Genomic DNA, 27,443 nt, shown 5'->3' on the forward strand with positions numbered 1-27,443 from the left:
CTCTAACTGAAAAATGGGGGCCTAGAACCTCTCTCACAGGGTTGTTGGTGAGGATAAATCCACAACAATGTTTGTAACTTGGTGTTAGCTGCTACTTAGGAGATAACTGCAAAAACAAACACAAAGAAAAGCAAACAATTTATTAAATATTATTAACCAGACACTGCCTGCCTGAAGCCCAGTTTTCTCTTTGTCAGAGACAGAGATGAACAAAGGTTAGAGCAGTTTTGAAAACTTATAAACACCAAACGAGACTTTCTTCTTACTGTGTTCAGAAGTATTGAGGAGAGTGGAAAGGGGAATAACTATCTCGCGCTGTGAGACGCTATCATCAGAGCCATGCCTGTGTCCCATCTAGAACCATCTTGTGTACTACCTGCGTCACTCAGTCCACACTCTGGGAAAGGCTGGGTCAAGCAGTGATTTCCTAGGGGTGGGGAGGGGGTGGAGGGAGGCCCCCGTCTCTAGCAGAGAGATCTGCTGATCCTCCCAGGTCCTCCTCCTCCCCCACCCCTGCTGGGCTGTGCCTGTCTTCCCCAGGTGAGAATTACTATGTCTCACCAGAGTTGTCATTTGCGGGGGAGTGTCACTCACGTGAACGGTCCAGAGGCAAGAAAAGGGGCTGAGACCAGCGTGTGAAGGGGCTCCTTAGCCAATTTAGGCAATTGATATTAAGATGGAGCCTTAGGGGTCGTTTGCACCCACTACAGCCCTTTCTTACTGAGTTCACCAACCAAGTGAAAAGTTCAGGCAGATGATGATACAGCCAAGACAAACCACAATTAGCTTAAATTGGACAAGGTAGTAGATGACAATAAGGAACTAGTGTTACTATAGCTGGGTATGATGATTTCACAGCTATGCTTTTTTTTTAAAGTCCATATCTATTAGAGAAATAGAGTAATGTCTGTCATTTTTTCCCTTTTTGTCAATTTTTAACTTATTTATCTGAGGCTATGTTACTAAGTGCAAATAAATTTGAACTGCTTCAGTTTTCTGGTTCATTTGCCTTCCACGTAGAGTTCAACTAACCATTTAAAAAGAAATAACACTGGGGAATTCCCTGGTGGTCCAGTGGTTAGGACTCCGTGCTTTCACTGCCGAGGGCCCAGGTTCCATCCCTGGTCAGGAAACTAAGATCCCACAAGCTGCATGGCATGGCCAATAAATAAATAAATAATCAACAACAACAAAATAAAATTTTTAAAAAGGAAAGAAATAACACTGATCTTTACAAATTTTTCCAGATATTAGAAAAAAAGAAACATAATCCAACTCATATTATGAGGCCTATAAAATATTGATACCAAAACTGACCAAAAAACAGTATGAGAAAGGAAAACTACAGGCCAAATCTTGTTCTTGAGATTTAATATTATATTAATGCAAAATTCACTAATAAAATATTAGCAAGTTAATTTCAACAATGTATAAAAAGGATAATATGCCATGACCACATTGAGTTTATTCCAAAAATACGAAGATGATTTAATATTGTGCCATATACCACATTAAGAAAACAAAGGATAAAAATCATGTTATCATCTCAATAGATTCATAAAAAGCATTTGAGAAGATCCAACATCGATTCACACATTAAAAAAAAAAAACCTCAGCCAAAAAGAAATAGAAGGAAACTCCCTTATCTGATAAAGGCAACCTACATAACAATGTACAGTAAACTTCAATTGCTCTGGACACCCAGCAGAAAGCAAACGGCACCCTCGGATGGGGTGACTTGAAGAGTTGGCTTTTGTTTTGTTTTTTTGGCCACACCTCGAGGCATGCAGGATCTCAGTTCCCTGACCAGGGACTGAACCCGTGTACCCTGCAGCAGAAGCACAGAATCTTAACCACTGGACCGCCAGGGAAGTCCTGAAGAGAGTGTTATACAGTAACTGTTTACATAGGTGGCACAGAATTTTTTTTTTTTTTTTTTCTTTTTGCGGTATGCGGGCCTCTCACTGTTGTGGCCTCTCCCGTTGCGGAGCACAGGCCCCGGATGCACAGGCCCAGCGGCCATGGCTCATGGGCCCAGCCGCTCCGCGGCATATGGGATCCTCCCAGACCGGGGCACGAACCCGTATCCCCTGCATCGGCAGGCGGACTCTCAACCACTGCGCCACCAGGGAGGCCCGGTGGCACAGAATTTAAAGAAACTAACAATGGATAATGTATCATCCTGGGCTAGTAAATGGGTGAAAGGACCTGAAGAGGGAAGAGAAGAAAGCAATTACTATAAAATGGAAAAAGTGGCTGTAAGGAGAAGCCTACATGACATAAGCTGTGGCCTTTGGTAGGAGGACACACCTAATCTACATGATATGGAAGTGAGGTAGTATGGGGTATAAATACCACAATTCAGTTCTCCTCCCTCCCTACCCTATCTCACATCAGTGTCTTTAGATTGGCCACAACCAATCTAAAGTGAAAGGGCAATGGAGACCATTGATTCTCTGTAAGTTGCCTCCCAGGGCACAATGCAGAGGGAAAAGTGTGGAGAATGAATCTGGGGAAGTAAACAAAAAGTATACAACATAATGTAATTTACTAGTAAAATGTGGAAAGTTGGCCTTTTGAGATTCGGAACAAGACAAATATGTTCATTTCTATTCAACACTGTATAGGAAGCAGCCAGTGCAATAAGGCAAGAAGAAGAAATAAAAGGCGTAATGATTAAAAGAGACGAAATTAAAAAAACAGGAACAGATTATTTGATTGTATACAGAGAAAATCCAAAATAATGTGCAAATAAATGGTCAGAATTAATAATGCGTTTTTAGCAAAGTTGCTCAATAAAAGATCAATATACAAGAATCAACTGCATTTGTATATACTAGCAACAAAGAGGGGAAGAAATCAAATATCTAGGAATTAATCTAACAAACTAAAAGACCTTGCAGAACATGATGAAACACTATGAAGATAAATATAAGAAGATGCAAATAAACAAAGCTGTATACCAGGTTCATGAATTGGGAGACCTATATTTTAAAGATAATTCTTCCCAAACTGATCCATAGATTTAACGTAATCTTGATCAAATCTTAATAGGGAAGGGCTTCCCTGGTGGCCCAGTGGTTGAGAGTCCGCCTGCCGATGCAGGGGACACGGGTTCGTGCCCCGGTCTGGGAAGATCCCACATGCCGTGGAACAGCTAGGCCTGTGAGCCATGGCCGCTGAGCCTGCGCGTCCGGAGCCTGTGCTCCACAACGGGAGAGATTACAACAGTGAGAGGCCCACGTGCCACCAAAAAAAAAAAATTGTTTTGCTCAATTGTATATTCATTAAAATTGTGGTAACAACTACTGAAACCCGCGCGCCTAGAGCTCCACAACAAGAGAAGCCACCGCAATGAGAAGCCCGCGTACCGCAACGATGAGTAGCCCCCTGCTCGCCGCAGCTAGAGAAAGCCCGCGCGCAGCAATGAAGACCCAATACAGCCATAAATTAATTAATTAATTTTAAAAATTATAATATGGCTCAATCCAGGACACATGTTCAATCTTTGGAGATATATGATCACAAGAAATAAAAAAACATTTTAATTCGTGAGTGTGTTTAATTTTATTGCAGAGACACAAGATGTAATCTATAAAAGACTTTCAAGCATAAAAAATATGTTAGATATTCTGTAAGATACATAGTTTGTTCATGTATTTTTAAATAGATGATATCAGATTACTATGAAATTTAATGTCTTTAAATACATTTTAAAGTGATGTGACAGTTTTAGAATGTTAACAGTTTCAATAAGTCAGAATTACATCCTTTGCAACTATTTAAACTTATCAAAAATTTTGGATGTCAACTTAAAAATGTACACAGGGGTATGTAGTTTTTTAAGCCCAGTGGCTTAAATAGACAAATGGTTTATTCTTCTACATAAAAGAAGTCAGAGACAGACAGCCCAAGCTGGTGTGGCAGTTCCTTGAAATGATCAGAGGCTCAGCCTCCTTCAGTCCTTCTGTTCTGCCATCCTTGGAAGGTGGCTTCTACCCTCAAGGCCACAATATAGCTACTGGAGCTTCAGCCATGACCTGGGAATCCCAGGAAAGGGCACAGCAGCTTTCCGGAAGCAGGTCTGCTACGTTCTTACACTAGGTTATAGCCTCCAAGAATACAGGACTAAAGGTAGTATTTTACTCTTTTGGTTTTTTTGTTTGTTTGTTCTTTAATTTTTTTTAAAGAAGGATATTTATTTATTTGTTTGTTTTAGTTATTTATTTATGGCTGTGTTGGGTCTTCATTGCTGTGCGTGGGCTTTCTCTAGTTATGTCGAGCAGGGGCTACTCTTCGTTGCAGTGCTCAGGCTTCTCATTGCAGTGGCTTCTCGTTACGGAGCAGGGCTCTAGGCGTGTGGCCTTCAGTAGTTGTGGCACATATGCTCAATAGTTGTGGCTCACGGGCTCTAGAGTGCAGGCTCAGTAGTTGTGGCGCACGGGCTTAGCTGCTCCGCGGCATGTGGGATCTTCCTGGACCAGGGCTCGAACCCGTGTCCCCTGCAATGGCAGGCGGATTCTTAACCACTGAGCCACCAGGGAAGTCCCACTCTTTTGTTTTATATATCAAAATTTGAATGACTCAGATGGAGATAAGGAGTGCTACTTGCTGGGGGGCCTCCCCAGAGACCATTACAGACACATGACCCCATTCAGACCTGGAATCTACAAGGGCAGGTGGTGGATGACTTGGGGAAACTTTTCCCTCCTCAAGGATCTCTTTTTCTGTGGCTGTAGTGAGAACAAGGCTTCCTGCAGCCACCTCCGTCCGAGCCGCAGGATGTAGGCAGCACCAGGGGGAGGACAGAGCTGAGAGAAGCACAGAGAAGCCATGGTGCCAACACCCGCCCAGTCTTTGGACTTCCCAATTATAGGAGCCAATATATCTCCTTTATTATGTAAGCCAGTTTGAATTTTGTTTTCTTTTACTTGGTCAGTGAAAGCATCCTAGCCAACATAAGCCCTATTCAGTTTGAAAGTACTTTTACTTTTATTATCTCATTTGATTCTCTCAAAGTGGGTCAAGAGGAGAAATTGAGAGCCCCAAATGTAAAACAACTTGCTCAAGATCACATGATAGAAAGATGGTGGACAGGGATGGTACTCAAACCCAGGTTTCCTTACTCTGAGTTCAGTGCTCTTTCCACTGGAGCACACTGCCTGTGTGGATTGCCAAGCAGAAGGTGTTCTGATGACCTGGAGGTGTGGTCCATACTACAGACAACATACTAGGAATGAAACCAAGGCTTTGGGGCTGACATCAGAAAAGGGCAGTGGTTGTGGTCTCCCCAAGCCACACCCCTCTGTCCCCGTTGGGCCTGGGATCTCAGACTGGGTGGCCCCCAGAACCAAGCCCCCAACAATGGAGATTAGGATGGGGGTCTCACTTGCTAATGGAGACACCCGTGGAGGAGCCAGGGAGGGGTTTCCAGAGCACAGGGATACCAGAAGTCAGTGATCAAGGAGACTGGGAGAGTCTGGTGAGAATCCATTGAGTATGGGTCTGAAGGTAGGCATTTGTAAATTAAACCTAAAAGCTAAATAAACATATTTTGAGAATATCAGCAGCATCAGCATTCAGCCGCAGAATAACCCTCCCCCAAGCCACTCACTGACACTTGATATTCCACCCATGGAGTCCATTCCCTTAACTTTAGAGTTGAAATGCAGCTCCCACCTTGCCCCTCACCACCCCTGGGGAACAGCGAGCTGTTAGGCATTGACTGACATTTGTTCTGTACTGTGAATGGGTTATCACTCCTTTCCCAAAATACAGGGAGAGTGAGTCTTGAGCAAGATAGGAAGGATCCCCAAAAGGAAGGTAACGACTCCACGGCACCAGGAACACCTGCTCCCTGGGTGTCGCTGGGCCTCTCTCTTGTCTGACAGGCACAGGGCCATCATTATGGGCCTGGAGAAGACACAGACAAGCTCGCTGAGCTAGTCTGATGCTCGGAGGACCCACTCCTTCCCCTCCTACCTTTCCTCCTCAGTCCTCCCCACACCCAGGGAACGATGCCAACAGGAAGAAACACATCCATTTCCACCCACCGTTCTCAGTCTCCTTCATCCCAACGTCTGAGTCCTGCTGTGCCTGGGAGGGTCTGGCCCTGAGCCAAAGGTGGAGGCTACAAGCAGTTGACTTGCCTGTGGTTCTCTTGGGGACATTTGGGTTCCCCCAGCTTTATTAGGCAGAAGGGCAAGAGCAGGAGGAACAAAATGTGGACCGTCCAGTCTCCTGGGGAAGACATCACCACCAACCTTAAGTCAGAAGCAGAACACTGGCCATGTCAGATCAACACAAGGGACAGTAAAAACCAAAAAGAAGTCTCTCCAATAGAGTCTTACAGCCCTGGCTTTGCATCTGGGCTCTGCCACTCCTTAAGTGTGACCTCAGACCAGCTACTTAAACTTCCTGTGTCTCAGATTACTGTGATGATGATGACACAGCCTCACAGAGCCCTTCAATGAGACGATGCGCACTTAACACAGTGCCTGGCGCACAGTGGGTGCTCGTTAAATGAAGGCTCTTAGTTTTACTTGCCTTGGGTCGGGGAGAAGGGCAGGAGATGGGAAATATTGCAAAGAGAAGGAAGATGAAATTGTGGGTGGGGAAGATTGCGGGGCATTTTGTGAATATTAATAACATTGCAAACAGTGAACAATGGTCACCAGACTTAGGTTTGGGCAGGCAAGGTGTTCAGTAAGGTTTTCGATTAGATTTAAGGGTCCTTCCAGGACTTTCACAGAGCCTGGGGCCAGAGTCCACCTTTATTGTTTGTGATACCTGCAGCTGACCCCCCAAGAAGGAGCATCCCCACCACTGAGTGGCGGAGAGTGTGCTCGTTTGCAAAAGGCCCTCAGTGATTTTGAGTCACTGCCACTAAGGACCACACTCTCCTTGGGGCTGAGAATCATCGCCGAAGAGCATCAGTGGGATTTGGGTCTCTTAGGGAGTCAGATCTTGGACCAGGTCCCCACCTTCCCCCATCACCACTAACCTTGCTCTCCTCCTTTATTTCTCTGCCCTCTGCATCTCTGCAGACTGTTTCGCTGGATGGACCCTTAGGGGTGGTCTGGCCCAGCCTCCTCACTGACAAACACTGAGGACCAGAGAGGACATGAACTCAGTCCAGGTTTGCACAGGAGGCCTGAGGTTGCTTTGGGGCTCAGCTAGGTCTGGGGAGCCCATGACAGCGTTCGTCCCCTCCCCTCAGTAGCCACGTGCTCTTCCATATGTAGATGGCTCACAAAGGCTCACACATATAACCCACGTGCATGGTTCATGTATGGAAAGTCCTGAGCATGGAAGCTGGCATGGCAAGCATTGATAAGTGGTAGCTATCGTTATTACTGGTAGCTATTATTATCTCCTACCTTCATAGCGTCCCCAAGTCACGGTAAATATTAGCATTTTGTTATACAGGGGGAAACTACAGTTCATACAGCGCCTGAAGGACTTTTTCCAAACCCAGCAGATAGTAACAGCACAGCAAGGCCAGCACCACGGCCTTCTCACTCTGAGCCCTGAGACTTCTTCTGCTCTGAGGTGCTGCCTCTCTCTGCCCTCTGGTCTGGGACACAGAGCCTCAGAGGATGAGATGCTGGCCTGGTGTGATGACCGTGAATCTCTGCTATTAAGACCCGTCGTCATCCTCAGCACTCTGCCAGGACTTGTTGCAGGGCCCTTGAACAAACAGCAGGACAAAAGAGAGCAAGCCCCAGCCCACAGTGGCCCGGAGATGGGAGCACGGAACCTGTCCTGCTGAGTCCCCAGATGAAGAAGCAGGGAGGGGGCCCAGCCAGGCATAGCTCACCCAGTCGTGCCAGCCCCGGTGGGGCCCATTGCTTTTTGCAAATGGTGTTTCACCAGGCATCCTGTGGGCGCTTACTGGGGGCCCAGAAGGGGGCCTGGCTTCACCAAAAACATGTGAATCCCTGGGGAGGAGGCCCACCCAGCAGAGCCGTGCCAGGGCAGCAAGCAGAGAAGCCAGGCACCTCCACCCCCTCCCCACCCTGTCCATACAAGGGAGGCAGCAGAAAGGACCCTCGGTGTCAGAGTCACTGGAGCTGGTAGGCGGGCGGCTCAGAATGGGAGGCGCTTCCCAAGTGGAGCACGACGCACCACCTCTCCTGCCTCTATCCATGGATCCTCTCCAGGCTTCTCTGTGCGCCGTGGAACCCTGCAGTGTGCGCCGAGTTGGGGGTGGACTCATACGGATATATTTTTCCTGTGGAGAGGGCTGACAGCTTTTATAAGATTCTTGACCCTTCTGCACAAGACACTGCAGTGACATGGACAGATGGAAACAGACTTCCTGCCATCCCAGGTCATGGGTCCCTGCAATGAGAGTGGCCAAGAAGGGAGGAGAAAGAGGTAGGCCTTGCCCCAGCTAAACAAGGAGGCTCTGAAGTCCTGTGTCCAACTCCACCCCTCACTTCTCAATTTCCCCTCACCTTAGGTGCCTCTTCCTCCAGGAAGCTCTCCTTGATATTCCATGTGTACTTCTCCCATTGGAGCACTTCTCATACCGTGTGGCGATTGCCTTCTCAATTGTCTGTTTCCCCCACTAAACCTCAGATCCCACTGAAGCAGTATCTGTCGGGTTCAGCCCCTGACAGGGGGCCTGACACATGGCAGTGACCAGTCATTCATGAATGTGTGAATGGATGAATAGTAGTCCTAACTTAGGTGACTCTCAGAAGCCCCACATCTCTGAGAAGGGTTCTGCATTTTATTTTTTAAGGAAATAGAGATACAGGGGACCTTGGAGTTATATAGTTCCCTCCTGCCATGTGAGGGAAGACCAATCGGGCAAGGGCCCAGGGCCTCGGGTTTGCCTGTGCAGAACGAAGGCGGGGGAGGGGACACTGAGCGCCCTGGGCTCTGAGAGGCGGGTGGAGGCCCAGGCCTCTTTCATTCTGAGGCCTCTGACATGCACAAACATGAAGACGTGTGATAACTGCCTTACAAAAATGATGGTCCATCGTAAGTGTTCATATTTAACAACTGGACTTCTTTTGGCCTGTCATGTACCCTGTCAGGGGAGCTCCCTCATCGTACACATGTTCTGATTTGGAGATTATGTCTCAAGCCTAATCTGTGGCCCTTTGTGACTGGGGGCCTGGGTCCAAGGGTCCTCTCCCCATCCCACCCCCTGCACATCCCCAGCCCCGGGCTGGGATATGCCTCAGTTATTATTTCTTACTATCCGCATTCAGGGTGCAGGCTGTGCTCAGAGCATCTCAGGCTTAGAAAAGTCCTGATGCCCAGGCCAGAGTGGCCCAGCTCCCTGAGTACTGCAGGGCTGGGGCTGCACAGCCATGCTGGCTGTCCCCAAGAAAGCAGGAGCCCTGAGCCCTCACTGCACTTTAGGGCGGGGCTCACGAATGGTCGCACTCCATGCTACTGTCTTGCTGCTCCCCTGGGTCTCTCTCCTTGCCGCTCACCCCACAGATAATGCCAATAACTGGTGCTTCTTCAGATGGGGGCCCTGAGGAGGCTTGGGGCTGTGCTGCCCCCTCCAAGCCAGGGACAGCGGCTCTGGGACCAGGTCTGGCCTGCAGACTGGCGCCATCGCCTGGAGAGGAACGGGACTGACACACTCCTTTTCATCTGCCTCCTCCACCCAAGTCTCCAGAGTCAGGGGGCTTTTTCAGAGCCCTTGCCATGCCCCCTGACCTCTGGGAGGGATGTGAGGGGGATGGAGATTGAAGGCACAACGTACGGCATGCAAAATCTATATCTAGTTGGGGAAAGCTGTCAGGCCAAAGGAGGGCAAAGGTGAACAAGACGAAACCCCAGCCAGCAGAGGATCAGCTTATATACAAACAAGGACTGCGACTCAGAGTAGAGAGAGACAGGCAGATGGGAGGGCCTGGCTCAGCCTCCAGCAGAAGGTGCCTCTAAGACAGGAGTTGAGCATACGCATGGGCTTTGGAGCTGGACAAGGAGATTTGAATCTCAGCTTCTCCGTAAAGCCAGACGTGTGACCTCTAGGAAGTTACTGTTCTTCCCTGAGGTGCGTTTTCTGAATCTGTAATAGAGGGTTAAGAACACTTGCCTTGCTGTGTTGTTGTGACAATTAAATTAAATAATGGATGTGGAGCACTTGACACAGTGCTCAGAATCCAACCTTAAAAGCAATCCATTAATAATAGGGAACCAAGGCTCAAGAATGATTACTTTAAAAATGTAAATTAGAAGAGATTCAAATTTATTCCTGTAAGAACATCTTGGCTCTTACTCATGTTCTTGAGTAGCAGAGAAAGGAGTAGATTGGCAACCAGCGGAGGAGAGGATGGCTCACCAGCCACCGTCTATTCCACTTAAGCAGCAGGCATGGGGAGACCCTGCAAAAATGTCATCAAGAGCTAGGGAGGGAGGCAGCAAGGAACAGATGGCAGCACTGATGGCTTGGGAGATGCACGCATTACTCTACATTCTTTAGGTGCATGAGCTCATTCAATCCTCAAACATCCCCATGAGTAAGTGCTATTATTGTCCCTATTTAGAGATGAGGAAGCTAGGGCACCCAGAGTTTGAAGGACCAGCCCAAGGTCACACTGCTTCTAAGTAGGAAAACTAGGATCAGAGCAGGGCAGTCTGGCCCCAGAGCCTCTCTACTCCCAACTACTAGGCGATAACTGCCTCTGATCTGGGAACTGTGTTCATCCCCATTTCTCAGATGAGAAAACTGCTCTTCAGAGAGGCAAAGTAAATTTTGCAAGGTCACACAGTAGTCACTGGCAGAGCTAGGACAGTCATGATTTTAAGCTATGATTTTGAGTCAATTGAGTTTCCTATTTAATTCAACTTTGGGATCCAGAAAGTAAAAGCCAGCCCCTCTCCAGTAGTGGGAACTGCAAGAGATGAGCCAAGGGCCCTGTTGGCAGCCATATCTCCCATGCACAATGTGGCAGAAGCTAGTCAGTGTTGAGAGACAGTGAAAACCATCACACAGAGAAAAGCAAAGATGAGACTGCCAGCAGATTCAAGCCCTGGTTCCAGCCATTCCTGAAGTCTAGCTGCATCCTCCCCTTTGGAAGATTTGGTTGTTCAAATTTAGGACTTGATTCCAAGAGCCAATAAAGCCTCTCTGTGTCCCCAAGTTGTTATGATTGGGTGTCAGTCATCTGCAGCCAAAACGGGTTCTTGCAGAGAAGGCAGCATGCAGAAACAAGAAGCTGAAACCAGAAGACTGGGAGACCAGGAAGAATGACAGAGAGGCAAAGAGGAGGTGAGAGAGGCAGACGGAGCACCAAAGGGCACAAAGATAGGAGAGCTGTTAGCCCATCCTTCCAAACCCCAGTGCTGTCAGGTTCCTGACTTTGGTTGGTTCTCCAGCCCCCAGACGGCCCCCAAACAGCCATGAAAACATCATGAACTGGCGCTTTTGAACACTTCCTGTTCCAAATGTATGTGAGTTTCACAACCCTTCTGAATTCCATGTGTAGACACTCATTTATCCAATTTCTCCTTAGAAAAGTCTCACTTCCAATAAATTTTCACACCAGCTACAAAAACTCCCCATCCTTCAGAACCCCTGTGTGCTCTCCCTAAATATCTATTCTTCCTGCCCACACTCCACCGCACCACCCCAGCAGGGCGCTTCTGGGAAGGCAGATGGTACTAGCTCAGAGCTGACCCCAGCCCAGCCCTCGGGAAGGCAAGGCTGTTGATGAGTCAGCAGGGTCTGCACTGAAGCATCTGGCCCCAGTTACCAAGAGGGAGACTGCTTCGTCAAATCACTCACAGCCCAACAGGCAGCAACCACGTGGGCCTCCGCAAGGCTGCTCTTAGTCACAAAGGCATTTTAATTTAGCTACAGAAGAGGGATGAGCAAAGAGCACAGAATAATCCTCTCCTTTGGAGAGAGAAAAATGGGACCTAGGGAGGTAACATGGCTTTCCTAAGGTCACCGGCCAGTCAACAAAGAAGCTCTCGCTGGGGCAGGTTTCCCAGTGGTTGTTCGAAAATCCTGGTCTAGGCAAGACGCTTCTGATTCTGGCTGGAATCTGTACCGAGTCACACTCTTCACCTTCTTTTTTTTTTTTTTTCCTCCTGCCCTAATTTTACTTTCTCTTGGAGCTCAGGCTAGAGGAGATCTGGTTCAATTCCATCAATCCGTCATTTATTGACTCATTCATTCAGCATGTGCCAGGCTGGAAGGGACCCATGAGTCATCTGACCAAATCTTTCCCATCCAGTGTCAGTGGGCTCTTTGATTCTAAGAAACAGAAATTGACTCTAGCTAACTAGAAGCACATTTTTTTAAAAAAAGAAAGAAATTAAAGAGCTTATTTGGAGATGGGGAAGCTCATAGAATTGAAGAAAACCTGAAGACTTGGGTCCCTGACAGGACAGATTCCAGATATCTTAGGAGCAAAAACCCCTGGGCAGTGTCTTTTTAAAAATTTATCTTTTATACAGCAGGTTCTTATTAGTCATCCATTTTATCCACATCAGTGTATGTATGTCAATCTCTATCTCCCAGTTCATCCCACCACCACCACCCCCCGCCGCTTTCCCCCCTTGGTGTCCATACGTTTGTCCTCCACATCTGGGTCTCGATTTCTGCCTTTGGGCAGTGTCTTGAGGGTCACACCCCCGAGCCCCTACACCCCACTCTCCACCAGTGGAAAACGTGGTGCCAACTGATTTCAGCGTTTGGGTGGAATCAAGAGTCAACCCTCAGATAACGATAAGACCCACTTTAACATCAGAACGCCCTGCAGGCTTGCTAAAACACAGATTGCCGGGCTCTACACCCCAAGTGTCTGATTCTGAGGTAGGACTCCAGGATTTTGCATGTCTAATAAGCTCCTAAGCAGGGCTGGTGCTGCTGGTCCGGAATCCATGCTATGAGAGCCACCGCTCTGGAAGAACCTAGCCTGAGTTGTGTGTCACTCTGAGACGGGGAGCCCAGGGCTCCTTGAGAAATGGTCCCACCAAGGCTGTACTCAATGGAATCAACTAGTCCCACAGGGTTGTCCTCAATGGGATTCCCAAAATAAAGTCAGGATACTGTGACTAAAAGGGGGAATGGATGTTAGCCAGGCAGGAGAAAACACAGATGTGCGTTATTCGGATATTTGGGGAAAATTCTCAGGGTTTGCTGTGTAGGTGGGTTAGATATCCACGAATTACTTCTGCTGCTCTTCATGAGGCTGACAACCCTCCATGCAATCTTGAAGGAGAATAAGATCTCCCCCTGTCCGGCAGGCAACAGATTTATTGCAAGCCTGGTATCTGACAGGTGCAATGTTCTTATTGGCAATACAGTAGCAAAAAAGGCAAGCACCAGCTCTCATGGAGCCTTAGTGGGCAAAATGAAACTTAGCTCGACAGATAAGTTCTCTACAGCATGCAACAGTGAGGTTATCACCTACCTCATGCTACTTAACATGCTTCTATTCATGTGGCCTGAGATGACATTAGGTTTCTCAGCAGCCACATCCTACCACTGGCTTATTACCAGTATTCAAAAATATTTAGTGAACATTTACAGTGCATCCAGCCCTGTGCTATACATCTGAGGAGCGCACGTCAAGAAAGAGGCCAGTCTCAGTCCCTTATGCGCTGCCATCAGTTGTCAGTTAAGCAACATTAGTCTTGCTGAAATGTTGCTTAACTGGCAACTGGACAAGATCCCCCAATCCCACGCTGGACACCCAAGGAGTGATCATCACCTAACCCATTAGGAACCCTTGGATCCTCTGCATCAGCAGAACCCAGATTGGGAGGCAGGACCCACAGGCTGAGCATCTGGCATCACATCTCTACGGTGTGATGTGGAGCCTGGCGCTCTTGAGGCTCCCTCAGCCGCAGCAGATGGGGGCTCCCCCTGCCACTCTCCTTAAGGGGTTGATGAATGGTCAGCTCTGAGGCAGCAGTGGGGGGAAGAGCTGAAGCATCAAAGAATCCCAAGCTGGAAGATCCTTAGCAATCACCTTAGTCCAACCATCTCATTTAACAGAAGACCCTGGGCCCCAAGAGATGAAAGAACTGCTCAAGTTCACACAGTTGATAGGCGACAACCAGGATCCAGAGCTCAGGTCCCCTCCTGTCTTAAAACCCAAAGCACTCTCAACTACACCACGAGAAGCAAAGGTGGTGAGGCAAGGGACAGACAGAGAAAAGGGGGCACATTTACTCACGAACTAGTCCACTCAGGGGACAGGTCTGATCTTATGGTACCCAGTTTTCAGAAAAACAGCACTGAGCTTCCTGGGTTGGCAGTAATAAGAGCTAACGTGTGTAGCGCTTACTACTTGCCAGACATTGTTCTGAGAACCTTGTAGATATTAACACTTCACAATAACACTATGAGGGGTGCTATTATTATCCCCATTTTATAGCTAAGTAAATTGTCGCAGAGAGGCTGAGGACATTGTCCAAAGTCACACAGCCGGTGCAACTAAGCTTGGATTGAAGCCAGGTAGTCTGGTTAGCAGACTTGCTGGGTTGCTGCGGGCACCCCAGCATGCCCAGAGAAACCCTCAGAGTACCCCAGGGTTCTGGCTTCTCACTGCCATTTGGGACCTGCCTAAGCTTTCCAACTTGAACTGTTGCTGATATCACCACAAAGTACCTCAATAAATTCTGGCAATCATAAATTTTTTGTTTGTTTTGCTTGTTGACTAGAGAGCTCTTATATAGACCAAACTGCAATGTTTTAGGTTTCTTAAAAGATATAGAATTGGCACATCAATATAGTATATAAGGGTCATTTATTTTCTTCCCATCCCTTTCATACTACTCACGATGCACTGAAGAGTTGCATCTGACCCTAAACTCAAGGAGTGGCCACCTCTGTATCCTAAATGAGCCGAAGGATGATGTGTCCCATTCATCAACACTTCCTAACCTGGTGCCGTGCCAGCCACTGAGGGACACCAGCAGATCAGATATGATCTCTGCCATCAATGAATCCACAGTCTCCTGGAACCACTGAGTGCAAACAACAGTTAAAATATAACACAGTGAGTGGTACTGTAGAAGGGTCCAAATGCTTTGGTTACAGAAAGAAAGAGAACCTGCTCTTGGGAGAGTAGCAGGAAAAGAAGCTGAGGAGACTGGGGTTTGATTGCACACAGTTCAACAGTCTGGACAGTCTCAGAGGAGGTGAGCAGACACTGGAAGCCTCGAGAGGGGGTACAGTTTAGAAAGACCACCCTTCTAGATGTGTGGAGGGGAGAAGGGCCAGGAGGAGGAAAACCAGTTAGGAGATGACTATAGCATCCAGGTGAGAGATGAGGGTTACACTAAGGCAGAAGCACTGAAGATGGAAAAGAAACAATGGATCAAGGGGAAAAAATCAGAGGTGATATAAACGGGGCTTTTTTTCTTCTGTGTGGTTCACTTCAGCTTCAGGTTCATTTGCCATTAAAATAGCTTTGGGGGCTTTCCTGGTGGCGCAGTGGTTGAGAGTCTGCCTGCCGATGCAGGGGACGCGGGTTCGTGTCCCAGTCTGGGCAGATCCCACACTGCCGCGGAGCGGCTGGGCCCGTGAGCCATGGCCGCTGAGCCTGCACGTCCAGAGCCTGTGCTCCGCAACGGGAGAGACCACAACAGTGAGAGGCCCGCATACCGCAAAAAAAAAAAAAAAAAAAAAAAACCTTTGGATCTGACTCCAGTCGTGCCTGGAGAATCACAGAGACCTGGTTTTTAGGTTAGGTAATTTCAAGCTTTCAGGAAACACAAGTCAGATCAGAGGACCAGAGTTCAAATCATGTCCATCAGATCATGCGACATGCTCTTGAGCAAGTCACTTTCATTCTCTGAAAGCCAGCTGCATCATCTGCGAAGAGAGAATCAAGGCTTCTGCCTCTGAGCTTGTTATGGCGTCAGCTCACTTGGGCACCAGTATCATCTCATCTCTTTTTATCTCTCCTAACAACGTCATCAGCCTGCACAATTTCCTGAGCACTCACTATGTGCTAGGCACTATTCTAGCAAGCATTAACTCATTTAACCCTCACAACAACCTCAGGAGATAGGTACTATTATTATCCTCATTCTGCAGATAAAGAAACTGGCAGAAAGAGATGCAGTAACTTGCCAACTCCTCAGAGGCAGAACTAGGATGTGAACCCAGTATACCACTTGCCATAACTGCCTAAGCACCCGCCTACCCTTCTCTACCAGAACTCCAGGCTCTCCCTCTGGAGCCCTCCCTCCTCCCCTGCACTAAGAATCCTACTCCTTGGGTGCTGCTTGCTGGCACTAGGTGGATAAGGAAAAAAGCTCAGCTCTCTGCTGCCATTGCTAGAGGCCGCCACAAGGTGTCGCTATTGAAAGTCAATCCTACAAGGTTGGTTAGGTGGTCTGCTCGTGGCATGATGCTCTTACTGGCTCTGAGACTTCACTTCTTCTGTAGTTCTCATCCACGCACTTAGCTATCATTCATCAAATCACTCTGGGGGTGGGGGCCTCTGAATTCAACAGGGCTTCCAGACTCCCCTTTCCTTTCGGCTGGTCTCTTTTTGGATCCCTTGGGGTTCTTCCCTACCAGAATGCTGTGGGCAGGGCCGTGTCATTTGACCTCACCAGGTCCCCCTAACTTCAAGTTTCAGGGAGCCACTGAACTTAAGGTCTAAATACCCTACACACAGGAGCCCCACCACCCCCCGCCTACCCCGAGGCAGCTTGTACAATTTGGTCTACCCCCTCTGCGATTTACTACTAGAGGGAAAAGGAGCATTTTCTAAACACGCACACACACACTCAAAAACAAAGCAAAACAAACAACATGCCCTGTTGTACCCTTTTCCTGGGGTAATGGGCATCAGCTCCCCTTACCTACTCATAGCTAATGGGTTCCGGGGACTGCTGTCTGAACAAAAGCCTACTCCATAGCACATGTTCTGTTCACTGGCAGGCAGAAGTGCTAGAAGATTCTTCCTCTATGTCTAAAGAGGGGATTGCATACCTTATGGCCATGAGGAACCCTCTCCTACACCAAGTAAAAGCTTCCCACAACAGACATTAGGACAAGCCAAGGGGCCACCAAGACCTCATGGAGTGTGTTGAAAGTTTCTTTGTGGACTGATTTCAGAAGGCTGATGAATGTAGTTTTCTGTCCCGGGCAGAGAGAATCTGAAGCTGAAACTTATTATAAACACAAACCTCTTAAGAAAACAGACAGTCCCAACACCAGTCCTCAGTAAGAGCAGGGGAATGCCACAGAAAATCAGGTTGTATCCTGAAGTATAACTATGATAAGCACAGCCAGATTTAGCAAATAAAAATACAAAATATCCAGTTAAATTTGAATTTCAGATAAACAACCAATAATTTTTAGGATAAGCATGTCACCTGTAATACATGGGACTTACTTTCTCTAAAAAATTATTGGCTGTTTATCTGAAATTCAAATTGAACTGAGCATCTTATATTTTATCCATCAACCTTAGTTTTCAAGTATAACCATGATCAGAAGTAAATCCAAGCCCTAAGAAAGCAAAGATCAAAGGTACTTAACAGGTCAACAGTTAAGATTCATTTGGCTACTAGACACTGACCAAACATTTAAAAATTTTAAAACAGTGGTCCTTTAAGCCTGGCTACACATTGGAATCAGCTGAGAATTTTTAAAAATATAGATATATAGATGCCCATGACTGTCCCTGAGGATTCATATTAAACTGAACTCATATTAATTCACATTAAAACATTCATGTATTAAGAATTAATAATATTCCTTTGAAATAGGCGATGCTAATGTGCAAAGGGAGTTGAGGACCATTGTCTTAAGGTGTTGTCTGTACCTGCCTACTCAGTTGACGACTTTTCTGAAGTGGTAAAGAAATAAGACTGATACACTTTATTTGCAATTATAAGCTTCCTTAAACTTATAACTCACTGTGAGTTCAGACTGACATGAGCCCTGACTGTACTGAGGAAAAATTGGCAAAAAGATAGATCAGCTTTACTACTAGTTGCTGTTGTTGTAACGTAACATTTCTAATCATATTCTTTGTCCTCAGTAATTCCACTTTAGAGTAGAAATCCTAGGAAAATATTCAGCAGTCCAGACAAATAACTATATGCAAAGATGCGAATCATACTATAATAATGAGGAAAAATTGTGCTTCCTGTAAAAATCACTTCCCTTTAGCCTGAGAACTTCATGATTTCTTGTAATAGATGTTTACTAGAGCCAAGCTCTCTCAGCTTTTTTATGTGGGAAAATGTCTTTAACTGTTTTTTCATTTTTGAAGTATGTATTTTGAATGATTTTTTTTCTTTCAGCATTTTAAAGAAGTCATTCCAATGTCTTCTGGATTCTACTGTTTTTTTTATTAGATGTCAGCCATCATTCTTATTATTGTATTCTTAAATGTATGTGTCCTTTTTCTCTGACTGTGCTTAAGATATTCTCTTTAATTTTGGTTTTCAGCAGTTTGACTATGACGAGCCTTGGTGTGGTTTTCCTTATACTTATTATTTTTTTAATTAATTAATTAATTTTATTTTTGGCTGCGTTGAGTCTTCGTTGCTGCGCGCAGGTTTTCTCTAGTTGCGGCTGAGCAGGGGCTACTCTTCGTTGCCATGCACGGGCTTCTCCTTGCAGTGGCTTCTCTTGTTGTGGAGCACGGGCTCTGGGCGCGTGGGCTTAGTAGTTGTGGCGTGAGGGCTCAGTAGCTGTGGCTCGTGGGCTCTAGAGCGCAGGCTCAGTAGTTGTGGTGCACAGGCTTAGTTGCTCCGCAGCATGTGGGATCTTCCTGAACCAGGGCTCAAACCTGTGTCCCCTGCATTGGCAGGCAGATTCTTAACCACTGAGCCACCAGGGAAATCCCTCCTTATATTTATACTACGTGGGTTTTCATGGGCTTCTAAAATCTGCAAATTAATATATTAGTATTTCTCATTAATTTTTAAAAATTCTCAAGCACAATCCCTTCAGATATTCCCTCTGCCCTGTTTTCTCTCTTCTCTCTTTGAAGGACTCCAAATATGTATATACTATAGTGCTTTATGTTGTCCTACTGTTCTCTGAAACTCTGCTATAACTTAAAATTTAATTTAAATTCAATTTGCTTTTTCTCTCCATATGCATTAGTTTGGATAAATTTTATTAACCTGTCTTCAAGTTTCTGATCTTTTCTTCTGCTGTATCTAGTCTGCTGGTAAGACCTTCAATTAAAATTTTCATTTCAGTTCTAGAATTTCCATTTCATTCTTTTATAGGGCTTCAGATTCTCTGTGGAAACTTCCCATTTTTTCATTCATTTTGCCCATCTTTTCCAGTAAATACTTCAACACAGTTATACTTACAGATTTTGTCTGCTGATTCCAACATCTGGGTCATTCCTGGTTCTGCTGCAATTGGCTATTTTTTCCTCTTGATTATGGGTCACATCTTCCTGCTTTTTCACATGTCTTCTACCTTTGACTGTGTGCTCACTGGTAAAGAATTGGTGGGCATATGTGCCTTGAGGGGTTCTCCCCCTATCTTCCTTCCTGTCCCTGCTGTTGTTTTGTACTCAGTGAAGACTTAGAAGGAAACAATAGGTGAGTGCTCCAAAAGAAATCTCTGTCCACCCTCATTTCCTGTCCTTCACCTTCACCAGGCCACGGTCATGGAGTTAGTGAAGCCCTACAGATAAGAATTGGCAGATAGATGCCATATAGCATTTAAGTTTGGGGGTGGGATTTTAATACATCGTGCCAGCTCATGGAAATTTTAGCTTGTTCAGCTAGTTTCTCAATGCACATTCAAAAATCCCCTGTCTATGGTGGGTCTGTTCTTCTATCCGTCATACCACTTTGATGAAAGCAGCCTCATGTCTCACTCTCTTAGCAAGGGCTCTTTCCACTCTGGAATTTAGTTCATTTTAAATTCTGGTGGATTTTTTTTTTTTTTTTTGAGGTACACGGGCCTCTCCCTGCTGTGGCCTCTCCCGTTGAGGAGCACAGGCTCCGGACGCGCAGGCTCAGCGGCCATGGCTCACGGGCCCAGCCGCTCCGCGGCATGTGGGATCTTCCCAGACCAGGGCATGAACCCGTGTCCGCTGCATCGGCAGGCGGACTCTCAACCACTGTGCCACCAGGGAAGCCCCTAAATTCTGGTGGATTTTTAACAACTAAGATTTTGCAGTTCATCCAGATTACTTGCATTGTCACAAAGAGAGTAATGATCTCTTGCAAATTTCTAAATCCTGGAAATGGAAGTCCAAACGTTTTTCAAAAAGATTTATAAACTGAAAATACAGAGAGAAAGGGTAAGAAGGAAGCCTCTGATATCTGTAGACTATAAGATTATCCATTTCCTCTCCATATTTAATTGCTAAATTGACTCAGGGGAAACACCCCCAGGTCACTTGGCAAGGTCTGTATGCCTGCTGAGAAAGTCCAGGAAGGCTAATGTATCAAAGGCCCATTGCCAAAAAAACATCTGTCGTTAAAAGGCCACCTGTTTTAAAATGGGATGTGGGGGAAATGGAGTAGAAACTAGTTTGCCCTTATTTCACCAAATAGGATTTCTGATATCATTTAAAATGCCCTTTATCCTCATTTCAATATATTTCCACTTCTTAATCCTGCTGAATTGGAACCAAATCCAGAAGCCCACTTCTCTAACAAAACTGATGAGTATGAAGAGATAGTTTCCTTAATGCACACCAAAAAAACTTGCACACAGCTAGAGTTTATGCTATTTCACATGAAGAAAACTAGAAGAAAAAAAGGAGGCTGACATGAGAGGCGCTTTTTAGCAACAACTTTTCTGATGCAGGAGAGAGAAGACAAAATCTGAAACACAAACCTTCTTCCTCCAGAACACTCAGTCAACTGCTCTAGGTCTTATTATGTAGAAGGATACAATTGGTAGATTCAGTAAGAAATTACCTAAAAATCCACACTTAATTGGTTTTAAATAGTCCAAAACTTTATGGTCACAAAACCCTTTTTAACATCTGATGAAGAGACACAATGGAGGGGGCTACACCTGCTCAGGTTTTGAAATTCCTCAGTGCCCTCCCAGGAACAGACACAAGTAGGACTGTAAAAGAAAAAGAAATTGTAGAATAGGTGAAGAAGTGCTAAGAAGGAAGAAGGTCTAAAAGCAACCATCTACGCTTCCATAGTAAGAAAGTAGAAAGAAAAGAGCAGCTTAAGCCCAAAATAAATAAAGTAGAAAATGAAGGCAAGAATAAGAATAATGAAATAGAAAATTCACAATCAGTGGCATAAACCAATTAAACCAAAAGCTGTCTTTAAAAAATGTGATAAAACTGATAAACCTCTAGACTTACCAAGGAAAAACCCAAAATCAGAAGTTAAAGAGGAGTCAGAACTACAGGTCCTACAAACATTAGCATGATAAAAATGAATAATATAAACAAATTTATGCCCCCAAAATTCATCAACATAATGAAATTACCTATTCCTTCAAAGAGGCAAATTATAAAAACTGACTTAAGAGAGATCATCTAAATGATACTATGTCTACGAAAAAATTGAATTCTTTTGAAAAAGGAAAAGAAAAAAATAGCCCAGATGGCTTCCCTGGTGAAATCTATCAAACATTTAAGGAAATAACACCAATCTTACACTATCACTTTCATAAAAGAGGTGAAGGGAGCACTTCCCACATCCATTTTATGATGCCAACATTATCCTGATAAGAAAAAAAGTTATTATAAGAAAAGTAAACTCCAGGCTAATATCTCTCATGACCATAAATCCTTAACAAAACATTAGCAAATTGAATCCAGCAAAATATAACAAGGATACTACATGTGACTTAGTGGGGTTTATCCCAGGAATCCAGAGTTGGCTTAACATTTGAAAAAAATCAGTGTAATTAACAGAATAAAACAGAATAAGAGAATAAAGGAGAAAACAGAATAAAAGAGAAAAATTAACAGAATTTAACAGAATAAAAGAGAAATTAACAGAATAAAAGAGAAAAATCATGATTACCAACAGGGACACGAAAAAAACTTAACAAAATTAAACAACTGTTTATGATTTAAAACAACACTCTTGGGTTTCCCTGGTGGCACAGTGGTTGAGAATCTGCCTGCCAATGCAGAGGACACGGGTTCGAGCCCTGATCTGGGAAGATCCCACATGCTGTGTAGCAACTGGGCCCGTGAGCCACAACTACTGAGCCTGCGCATCTGGAGTTTGTGCTCCGCAACAAGAGAGGCCGCGACAGTGAGAGGCCCGCACACGGCGATGAAGATTAGCCCCCGCTCGCTGCAACTAGAGAAAGCCCACACACAGAAACGAAGACCCAACACAGCCAAAAAATAAATAAATAAATAAATAAAATTTAAAAAAAAAAAAACCACTCTCAGCAAAATATTGGAATAGAAGGAAACTTTCTCAATCTATTTTTTTTTAAAAAACCCTATAGCTCCTGCATGTCAACAGAAAAATAAGCTGAGGGAGGAGAAAGAGTTGCCTAAAAAAGAATAGAACATTTCCCCAAAAAGTATTTTTATTCCCACAGGAGACAAAAATAATTCATGATCACAAGCTACTTATGACACTAAATGCTCAAGTGAAGAGACAAAATCTGTAGATAAAGATCCTTATAAGGATCATGAGAAGCACATCTTAGAAGCAAGGAACGACAACGAATCAAGTAGCAATACATTACGTAATATATATTCTTAACCCACCAGACACAGATTGAAAATGTGCAGATTAATGGGCAAATTGGCAGGAATGCTATCCAGCCTAAACCCCAGCTAAGCCACTCCTCTTGACCTTCCTCCGACTTAACTAGAGAAACTGATGAAGCTGCTATTGAACCAGACTATAACGAAGGTGATAACGAAAGTAACATATCTTTAAGAGAAGAGGAAACTTGTCTAAGGAACCGAAAAATAAAGTGATGGAGGAAGCAGAAGAGCCTGGACACGGCGGCAGCTGGCCAGGAGCCAGAGTCAAAGCAGCCCCAGCATTAGTCCAAGTAGAAGTCATAGTCTTTCTGGAAGCCCAGCCCGAAGCCACAGTAGCATCACAAACCGTACAATAATTAGGAATGAATTTAACAGAATGGGTGCACAACACCTCTACACCAAAAAACTGCAAAACATTGCTAAGAGAAAGTAAAGAAGACAAATAAATAGAGGGCTATGCCATGTGCATGGGCTGGAAGATTCAGTATTGTTAAGATGTCGGTTCGCTCAAAATTCACCTACAGATTCAACATAATCCCATTCAAATCCCAGCAGGGTTTTTTTTGGTAGAAATTGACAAGCTTATTTTAAAAGTTATAAGAAAATGCAAAGAATCTAGAATAGCCAGAAAACTATTTAAGGGAAGAACAAAGTAGGAGGACTTACACTACCTGATTTTCAAGTCTTCCTATAAAGCTACGGTAATCAAGACGATGCGGTAGACCAGTGACTTCCATGAACGCGAGCTCAATGCTGTACTTCATTGGCTGTAAAATGAGTTCCTCGGTCACAAGTAATGCAAGGTGGAATAACATCTTGGTGAATAAGGTATTTTGTCAGTGCATGGATACCAGTTTGGGAAAAAAATATTGCAGGCAGGAAAAGCAAATCTATATCAAAAGTAGGTGTCTGGGGCTTCCCTGGTGGTGCAGTGGTTGGGAGTCTGCCTGCCGATGTGGGGGACGCGGGTTCGTGCCCCGGTCCGGGAGGATCCCACATGCCATGGAGCGGCTGGGCCCGTGAGCCATGGCCGCTGGGCCTGTGCGTCCGGAGCCTGTGCTCCACGGCAGGAGAGGCTGTGGCAGTGAGAGGCCTGCGTACTGCAAAAAAAAAAAAAAAAGTAGGTTTCTGTGTCAGTGAGATTAAAATACCACCCCTTACATGGAGGAGGTTGCTCACTGATTCTCCCGAAGAATGGTGCTATGTTGGGGGCTCAGTGTTGGTCTTTGCTGTTGGCGGGTTGGCCTCTCAGCAGTGACTGTAGCGACTTTAGGAGGTGGACAGTCCATGTTGTGGAGCCTATGCACAGTCTCCATCACTGCTGCCTTGGCCACTTTGATCATGAGGCCTTTGTAAGGAGAGAGGTTGCTGGGGAAAGAAACTAACTAACATCCAGAGAACAGATGATTTTATCCACCTGATTATCAAAATATTTCTCTTGTATAATTACTCTTAGGTGACTATTGGGACACAGATCTTCACATTCTGTGGTCATTCAAAGATATCTATTCAGGGGGCTTCCCTGGTGGCACAGTGGTTGAGAGTCCGCTTGCCGATTCAGGGGACACGGGTTTGTGCCCCGGTCTGGGAGGGTCCCACATGCCGCGGAGCGGCTGGGCCCGTGAGCCATGGCCGCTGAGCCTGCACGTCCGGAGCCTGTGCTCCACAACGGGAGAGGCCACAACAGTGAGAGGCCCGCATACCGCAAAAAAAAAAAAGATATCTATTCACACACCTTTTCCCCAGAACCTCCCCATTGTGATCATTTAACTGTGTCCTTTCCAAGTCCCTGACCAGCCAGCTAAACCATTAGCCACTGCCCATGAATCAAAGTAGATCCATACCTCTGGTCACCTCTAATTTCAGGCAAATGAATAGCCAGTTGCACTGGGTGAGTTCTACCCAGTGGGAGTGTTTTCCTCCACTGCTGTCCTGTAGGACCACATCAGAATGGCTTCTTATTCAGATCTCAGTACAAATAAACCAACTGCAAAAAGACATTCATGAGAGATTGTAAATGGAATGTGTACTGATACTAGATTTTATTAATTATTAATTCACTAGATGTGATAATGAAGTGGTAGCATGTCCTGTTTTTAAAAAATCCTTTATCTGTTGGAAATATATTCTGAAGTATTTGAAGGTAAAAAGATAAGACATATGGGGGATTTTACTTAAAATTTTTCATGGGAAAAAAGTAGAAGGAGAGCTCAATGGAAGAAGGATAATTGTCGAAGCCAGGTGATGAGTACGTACATGGGGGATCATTAAACTGTTTTCTCTGCTTTTATGTGTTTAAAATGTCACATAATAAAAAGCCTAAAAAATATTCTAATGAAAATTATAGACAACCTCCCCTTATAAATGTACCTAAGAATGTAATCTGAATGTCACCTAGCCTCACCAGTCTGTGCCCTCAAAATAAGGTTAAATTTCCACCTGGACCCAATTTATGATGACTGTAAGCCCACTCACCCATCCCTGTCCACCAGGAGCATATTCTCACCCTCTCCAGAAGAACTGCACTATTCCAAGGAGTCCTCAAAAGGGTTCCACATATTAGGCCACAAACTAGGCCGAAGCTGACAGCCACCCCTCAGGCTCTGCTATTCTAGCTCCCACTTGCCTACATCTAGACAATGTCTCAGCATTCCTGAGAAGCTGCTTAAAGAGGCTTAATCACTGCCGCTGTGGACAAAAAAGAATGGCATAGGAAGCATTCCAAATTAAAGGAAACTAAAATACACATTAAAGGAAATTAAATGCAACATATGCTCCTGAGTTGAGTCTTAGACTCGGGAAAAAATGGCTATTAAGTCATTATTGAGACAGCTGAAATTACCAAAATATGGACTGTGGATTGGATGATAGTATATTAATGCAAAATTTCCAGATTTTTATCATTCCATGGTTGTTACGTAAGAGAAGGTCTCACACTTAGCAAATACACACTGAAGTATTTAGGGTGTAAAAATAAAGCAGATACATTGAAAATTCTCCCCCTCAACCCAGCCTCTCAGCCACACAATTTCCCCCATCCCAAGAGGCAATAAATGTTTCCTCATTCTTGTATACATCCACCCAGAGGTACTTCATGCTTTTGCAAGCTAACACTTGTTCTAACATCTCCTTTACACCAAAAATGGGAGCATTCTCTATACCCTGTTTTCTGCTTGTCTCTTTCTTAATATATCATTCCATATCAGAACATGAACCATCCCCTCACTATTTTCTACAAATATGTAGTATTCCACTGGGAGATGTACCATAATTTATTTAGGCTCCATAAAATTGGTTTCCAACCTTTTGCTGTGCTTTATTAAGATCTGCAGAATAGCAATCTTCAAGGGACCCAGGAAGATTTGGGAACACAAGCATACAACAAAAGTATGAAATTAATATGGTGATAATTGTGTCAGGGATTATATTTTAAATGGTTACTAATGAATGCAATGTTTTTATGTTATTAACCAGGGAAACAGACTTCAGAATGAATGATTAGTGGGTACGAAGAAACAAGAGTGTGTGTGGGGAAGTCAATGTTAACAGCCCTCCGTCTTAGCCATTAAACCTGTCTGAAAGAGCATTTTAACACAATGGAATTTTGTTTTTTTCATAACTCTAACAGACGCTGAACGCAATAAGCAACGATCAAGAATAGTAGTAGAGGGCTTCCCTGGTGGTGCAGTGGTTGAGAGTCCGCCTGCCGACACAGGGGACACGGGTTTGTGCCCCGGTCCGGGAGGATCCCACGTGCCGCGGAGCGGCTGGGCCCGTGAGCCACGGCCGCTGGGCCTGCGCGTCCGGAGCCTGTGCTCCGCAACGGGAGAGGCCACAACAGTGAGAGGCCCGCGTACCGCAAAAAAAAAAAAAAAAAAGAATAGTAGTAGAGCCACTGATGATGTTGTTGTTATTGTGTCATTAATGAAAGTACCGACAGAAAAAGAGTAGTACTTTGGGTTCATTAATAAAAGACCTGAAAAAATGTAATGGCTTAGAGTCACAACAACAAATAAAGTTGCCTTTCACTTCACTCTGCCAAATAAGGCTGTCTGGAAGGGGAGGAGGTTAACAATGAACTTAGGGCTTCCCTGGTGGCACAGTGGTTGAAAGCCCGCCTACCAAAGCAGGGGACGTGGGTTCGAGCCCTGGTCCGGGAAGATCCCACATGCCGTGGAGCAACTGGGCCTGTGCGCCACAATTACTGAGTCTGCGCTCTAGAGCCTGTGAGCCGCAACTACTGAGCCCGAGTGCTACAGTTACTGAAGCCCGCATGCCTAGAGCCCGTGCTCTGCAACAAGAGAAGCCACCGCAGTGAGAGGCCCGCACAACGCAAAGAGTAGACCCCACTCGCCATAACTAGAGAAAGCCCGCGAGCAGCAACGAAGACCCAGCCAAAAATAAATAAATTAAATAAATAAATTTATATTAAAAAAAAAACAATGAACTTAGATAGCAGGGTGAAGTGTGTACATCCATATCTATACATACACTGAGTTTGGGGTTGTAGGGACTTCCTGTTGTTATTAATAAATATAATTTCTGTGCCCATTTTTATCTTCAATATTTTTCCTTAGGTTCTTAAATTACAGAAGATAGTGACTTAATTTGACACAGATTTAGACAATATCCCAGAAACCCAAGAGCACATACATCACTCAGCCTGACCTAAAAGCTTCTCTCTTTGCAGGAATCAGAGTCCAGCATCTCTCTTCTCTCACAGACTCACCACCTCCTTTGCTGTTACAGTGGCCTTTTATGAGTTCTCACTCCTCCAACTGGACAGTTAGCCCTTTGAGG

Source organism: Mesoplodon mirus (assembly GCF_964341445.2).
Source record: "Mesoplodon mirus genome assembly, chromosome: 2".
NCBI lineage: Eukaryota > Metazoa > Chordata > Mammalia > Artiodactyla > Ziphiidae > Mesoplodon > Mesoplodon mirus.